This window comes from Entelurus aequoreus, linkage group LG03 (assembly GCF_033978785.1).
Source record: "Entelurus aequoreus isolate RoL-2023_Sb linkage group LG03, RoL_Eaeq_v1.1, whole genome shotgun sequence".
Lineage (NCBI taxonomy): Eukaryota > Metazoa > Chordata > Actinopteri > Syngnathiformes > Syngnathidae > Entelurus > Entelurus aequoreus.
In genome coordinates, this window is record NC_084733.1 from 19,739,085 (window position 1) to 19,745,958 (window position 6,874).

The 6,874-nt window shown below is 34.1% G+C and overlaps 1 long non-coding RNA gene across 1 annotated transcript in view; it reads right to left on the bottom strand.

Annotated features, from left to right (window-relative positions):
- The window catches only part of LOC133645594 (uncharacterized), a 39,350-nt gene extending 34,124 nt beyond the window's left edge, over nt 1-5,226 (bottom strand). Inside the window, exons 1-2 of the long non-coding RNA XR_009825151.1 lie at nt 5,169-5,226; nt 4,988-5,063 (exon numbers count right to left, since the gene is read on the bottom strand). This is a non-coding gene — a long non-coding RNA (uncharacterized LOC133645594). The remainder of the gene's footprint in view (nt 1-4,987; nt 5,064-5,168) is intronic.
- Between the last annotated feature and the right edge of the window lie 1,648 nt (nt 5,227-6,874).

Genomic DNA, 6,874 nt, shown 5'->3' on the forward strand with positions numbered 1-6,874 from the left:
CAAAGGTTGATGGACAGTCATCAGAAACTGAAGGTCTTTTTTTCCAGTGTTACAGGAAAAAAACAAAACAAGAACTGGTAAATTACAAATGATTTGTAACTTTTTGTGAGTTTTCCACGGAGTGACCCATCCCTAGAAATCCTGCGACACTCTACACCAGCCGTATTGATCAGTCTAAAGTTCTCACCCCCTGAGCGCTTCGCCGGGTTATCGCCGCATCATATCATACCATCCGGAGGTTGCAGAGATGCGACCGTGTGATACGGCAAATGGACTCGCTATTGATTATTATACGAAGGACGGGGCCGGCAGATGGAAGAGGAAGTCGAGGCAGAAAGAAAAATGCTCTTGCTTGAATGACTCCTGTCGACACACCTCTAACCCTCGACATAAGAATTGCAACTTAACGCAACAAATCTGAACATATCCAACTAACAACATACTAGTGTTGTCCCGATACCAATATTTTGGTAACTGTACCAGTAGCAAAATTCATTTCGGTACTTTTTGGTACGTCTCTATACAGAGGGGAACACAAAAAATGTCATTATTGACTTTATTTTAACAAAAAATCTTAGGGTACATTAAACATATGTTTATTATTGCAAGTTTGTCCTTAAATAAAATAGTGAACATACAAGACAAGTTGTCTTTTAGTAGTAAGTAAACAAACAAAGGCTCCTAATTTAGCTGCTGACATATGCAGTAACATATCACAGAATAATACATAATGTTGGATATAGAGAACATACAAATCCTTTATTTATTAAGTCAAAAATATTAAAGTTCGGTGATTTGGTAAAATTGCAAACACCTAAAATGATGTACAAAGCAAACTATAACGTGCTACCAAAGAATGTACAACAATTCTTCTCAACTAAAGAGGAGAAATATAACCTTAGAGGAAAAAATAATTGAAAACATTTATATGCACGTACAACACTTAGAACTTTTAGCATATCAGTATGTGGAATTAAATTATGGAATGGATTAAGTAAAGAAGTTAAAAATATCCTTCATCTCAGTATGTTAATAATGACTGAATTAATTAATTAGATATTACAAAACTGTTGTGTATACTAATTCATAGATGTTATTTTAATATATAAAAAGGTCAGTAAATGATTCTATATATTTGTAAATGCTTTGAAGTGGGAAAGGGGTAGGATTAAATAAGCTTTGCTTCTTCCTACTCCTTTTCGGGCATGATGTAAAATGAAATTATATGAAATTGTGTGATGTATTATGATGTAAGTGTGTTCATGTTCGAAATAAACTAAAGAATGAAACATATTGTGTCACTTTCCATTCTATTATTTTGTCAACATTATTAAGGACAAGTGGTAGAAAATTAATTATTAATCTACTTGTTCATTTACTGTTAATATCTGCTTACTTTCTCCTTTAACATGTTCTATCAACACTTCTGTTCAAATATATTAAATATTTATTATTTTCTTTTTAGATACTTTACATTAGTTTTGGATGATACCACAAATGTGGGTATCTGGGAGGGAGGGGGTACTAGGATAACAGGGGATGCAAAACAATAACAGTGCAATAATTTTTCATAACATGGTCACTACTGCCTAGTTTCTCTTGTTATATTCTTATTTTACTGTTATATTTTTATTCTCATTGTTGATTTTTATTTTTATTCTATTGTAATATTTTTCTATTTTGTTTCCATTTATACACACATTATTTACTTTTAAATTTGATCTCAATTCTGTACACTGTTGCTATCTATTTACTTTTAAATTTGATCTCAATTCTGTACACTGTTGCTATCTATCTATCTATCTATCTATCTATCTATCTATCTATCTATCTATCTATCTATCTATCTATCTATCTATCTATCTATCTATCTATCTATCTATCTATCTATCTATCTATCTATCTATCTATCTATCTATCTATCTATCTATCTATCTATCTATCTATCTATCTATCTATCTATCTATCTATCTATCTATCTATCTATCTATCTATCTATCTATCTATCTATCTATCTATCTATCTATCTATCTATCTATCTATCTATCTATCTATCTATCTATCTATCTATCTATCTATCTATCTATCTATCTATCTATCTATCTATCTATCTATCTATCTATCTATCTATCTATCTATCTATCTATCTATCTATCTATCTATCTATCTATCTATCTATCTATCTATCTATCTATCTATCTATCTATCTATCTATCTATCTATCTATCTATCTATCTATCTATCTATCTATCTATCTATCTATCTATCTATCTATCTATCTATCTATCTATCTATCTATCTATCTATCTATCTATCTATCTATCTATCTATCTATCTATCTATCTATCTATCTATCTATCTATCTATCTATCTATCTATCTATCTATCTATCTATCTATCTATCTATCTATCTATCTATCTATCTATCTATCTATCTATCTATCTATCTATCTATCTATCTATCTATCTATCTATCTATCTATCTATCTATCTATCTATCTATCTATCTATCTATCTATCTATCTATCTATCTATCTATCTATCTATCTATCTATCTATCTATCTATCTATCTATCTATCTATCTATCTATCTATCTATCTATCTATCTATCTATCTATCTATCTATCTATCTATCTATCTATCAAAACGATACCAAGTAGTTACAGGATCATACATTGGTCATATTCAAAGTCCTCATGTGTCCAGGGACATAATTACTGAGTTTTTAAACATCATTTCAATACAAAAAAAAAACTATTGTGATGCTAAAAAATATCGATGTAATCATAGTAGTATCGACTAATTACGCTCCTGTACTTGGTATCATTACAGTGGATGTTAGGTATAGATCCACCAATGGCGTTTGTTTATATTGTAGCGTCCCGGAAGAGTTGGTGCTGCAGGGAATTTCTGGGAATTTGTGTTTATGTTGTGTTGCGGTGCAAATATTCTCCCAAAATGTGTTTTTCATTGTTGTTTAGTGTGGTTTCACTATATGGCGCATGTTTATGACAGTGTTGGTGTTGTTCATACGGCTACCCTTAGTGTGACATGTGTGGATGTTGACTAAGTATGGCCTTCATTCACTGTGTGTAGTGTGTTCAAAGTCAAGGTGAGCTTATCAAAGGTTAATGATCGGACATAATGAGGTCTTGTGTTGACTTTGTCAACTATAGACCATTTTTATCACATCCATTGTCATGACTTTGGTGTGTAGTGAAGCATGTATATCTCTCACATGTTCTACAGGTATGACACTTGAAATAAATGTACTTAACATGTCTCCATGGAGACAAGGACTGGTGATTTTGAAGTAGTTACATCAATGCTGACTGCGGACAGTCATTAGTCGCTAGCTATGACACGACGTGACCACGACGAGTGTAGACCGGTACTTTTTAGAGGCGGTATAGTACACAATATGATCCGATAGTATCGCGGTACTATACTAATATCGGTATTCCGTACAACCCTACAACATACTGTGGACAAAAAAATACTGCTAAACTTTTTTATTACCACTGTCAATTGTTTCTTCTTGATGAATTCATCACTTCAGAAAATATCAAAATAACAACAAACAAAACAGATTGACAGCGAGGTATCACTGTCACTTTTTAAATCTCTAAGTTTGCTTGAGCATACAGAAGAACCAGCAAAGGGGTTGTTTTTTGTTTTTTTAGTCAGGTGTGTTTTTAATAAATTAGTTATTGAATGAAAGCACGGTGACTCCTGTCAACACACCTCTAACCCCCTGTAGCGGCCCACTTGGATTAATGATACAAGATAGGGATGTGCGTATCGATCGTGTGGTATCGATATATCGATACTCACACGCTACTCATTTGGCATCACTTGTCTGAAAAAAGTATTGATATAAACCAAAAAAAACGTCGTGTGGGGGGTGCAAGCATCACTTTCAGATGTTTTTGATTACTTACTTAACTTACTATGTGCTGGGACACCCCTGTACCTGGCGGAGTATAGAGCTGGCCCAGTCACGTCACAGGAGACAGCGAATGAGCGTCGTCAACGTGCAACACACACACAGCCAGCCGACAGCGTTGTTACTTTTCCTGAACAGCAATCTAAGACTTCAGTAAAGTGTGACGTGTGACGAAATATCTCGAGTACACTAAAAGTGTGGTGGTGTCAAGACATTTTTGTAGATAATTTTTCCAAGTTCATTTTCTCAGGGAACTGTCTTTCGTATGCAGGTTTATAGGACAAGGAAATCCTAGTTTATTGTGATAAGGAAATTATTGACTTTGCTTCAGAGAAGTGTTATAAGTTTACTTCCACAAAGAGGTTTGAAACATAACATTAATATGAATAAATGTTTTTTTAAGCTTTTTCTACCAATACTTTTTTTTTGAGAAATAAGAAAAGTGAAAATGCGTATATTTTTGTTTATATTTAATTTATTTTTCATATTTATGTTATTTATTTTAATTTTACTTTTATTATATATTGACCATAATGAATGCGGTATTAATGGTCTGTATTTGTCTTGTGATTTCTCTTAAATAAAAACAATAGTAATAATATTTTTGACAGACAAAAATTGCCAATAAGAAATTGATGGTATCGGTATCGATGAAAATGCAAGAACAAGTATCGTATCGTATCGAATCCTAAAAGTGTGGTATCGCCCATCGCTAATACAAGATGCAGAGAGCTTCGACTGGTGTAACTTTAATTCTCTCCTCCTTTTCTCCTCACAATTTTGACACCGTGAAAACTATGAAGATGGACAGAAAATCCAAATGCCATCGTACCATATTCCCACAAACAATACATAAATAATGTTTACATTTTTAAACTTATAAACAAATTTAGTAAACTTAAATAATGATTTTTCACATGAATTAAGCTTAATTACAAGTTACAGCTCTTATTTGAATAAAAATAATGACACTTTCCCGTTTGTTTTAAATGAAATGAACCACTTGTTTTACAATAAATAAACCATTAGTCTCCTCCTACCTCCTTCCGCTTCCAAGGGCGCTAAGTTGGCTCAGCTAGTTAGCCTAGCTTCCACACACAGCTCGTAGTGACTCTCCTTAAATGTGACATATAAACAACACAAACACGAGGCACAATAAAATAACCTCTCACAAATGTTCACACAGAATATGAGAAATATATCTTTGTCAGCATGTTTTACCAGTCCTGGAGTAACGTGAGTATGCTGTTGTCAGACGGAACGGCGGCAGGAAGTCAAGCATCGGCATTAAAGGAAGTAACAGAATAAGAGTGGGCTCTTCAAAATAAAGGCACAAAAAAAAAAAACGTAACATGACAGAACTGCATTTTTCTCATGAACAAAATTTGCTGCCATTTACACCCCCTACTTGAGAACTTAGTTTTTGATCTGAGTTTTATGCTGCCGATTCTGATTATCCAGGAGTGATATCAGCCAATACCGATCAAATGTATTAAAAGGGACATATAATGCAAAACCAACTGTCTTTTGTGTATTTAGCATCCGAGTAAGTCCTGGAAATGTAATATCAAACCATGGAGGCATGGCGGAGATATTTATAAAACAATCCTGCCTTCTTCCAAACTCACTCCAAATGAGCCCTTCAGCCACTTCAACAATTCCACGTCTATTGGGATGTACAAAAGAAATGCTGTTGGGAACTCGCAGGGCTGCAGTTGTAGAGACCCCAAGATGCAGGAACCAGGAGAACGAGGAGCAGGTAAGATGATTTTAATATACTCAAAACAGAGAAAGGAAGCAGTCATGTACACAACAGAGGTTCTCAAACAAGCAATCCTAGAAGCCTGCTGATTAGCACCAGGTGTGGCCAGGCTGCCAATCAGCAGCAGGTGAGTGGAAACAGTGCTCAAGGGGAAAAGCAGGAAATTGAACCAAAATAAGAGCACTGATAGGAAATAAACACAAAACAAGGAAGCACAAACAGAAATGAAGTGACAGATCGTCACAAATGCGCACACTTCAATACATCTGAATTTGTTTGTGCGTACAACGTTTGCTGGATTTTTTAGTAGGAAATCCATGCAAGTCCTAATACATGACGCCCCCAAGAGAGCGGAAGTCTGCAAGTGTTCTTACAGAATTATGCAGCAAACGATAGGAAGGTGACTCCTGTCAACACGCCTCTAACAGCCGACCTGAGAACTGAACAGCAATAATGCAACAAGAAAAAAGCCATCCTAATACAAGACTTTGACCGGCTTTTTGTCTGGAGGACATTTATTGTCAGTGCCGAAATTTTTTACAGCCTTTTTGTCTGATTACACGTGATTAAAAAAAAGCCCACAATGTCAACTTTTATTGTGTTTTTGCAGGCGAAAATGGCAACCCTGTTCTGACTAATGTCATTATGAGATAGGTCTTTGCGTTGAAGTATATATATATATATATATATATATATATATATATATATATATATATATATATATATATATATATATATATATATATATATATATATATAAACCCACCTCCAAAGACATGCACCTGGGGATAGGTTGATTGGCAACACTAAATTGGCCCTAGTGTGTGAATGTGAGTGTGAATGTTTTCTGTCTATCTGTGTTGGCCCTGCGATGAGGTGGCGACTTGTCCAGGGTGTACCCCGCCTTCTGCCCGGTTGTAGCTGAGATAGGCTCCAGCGCCCCCCGCGACCCCGAAGGGAATAAGCGGTAGAAAATGGATGGATATATATATATATATATATATATATATATATATATATATATATATATATATATATATATATATATATATATATATATATATATATATATACAGTAATGCCCGAAGGGAATAAGCGGTAGAAAATGGATGGATGGATATATATATATATATATATATATATATATATATATATATATATATAT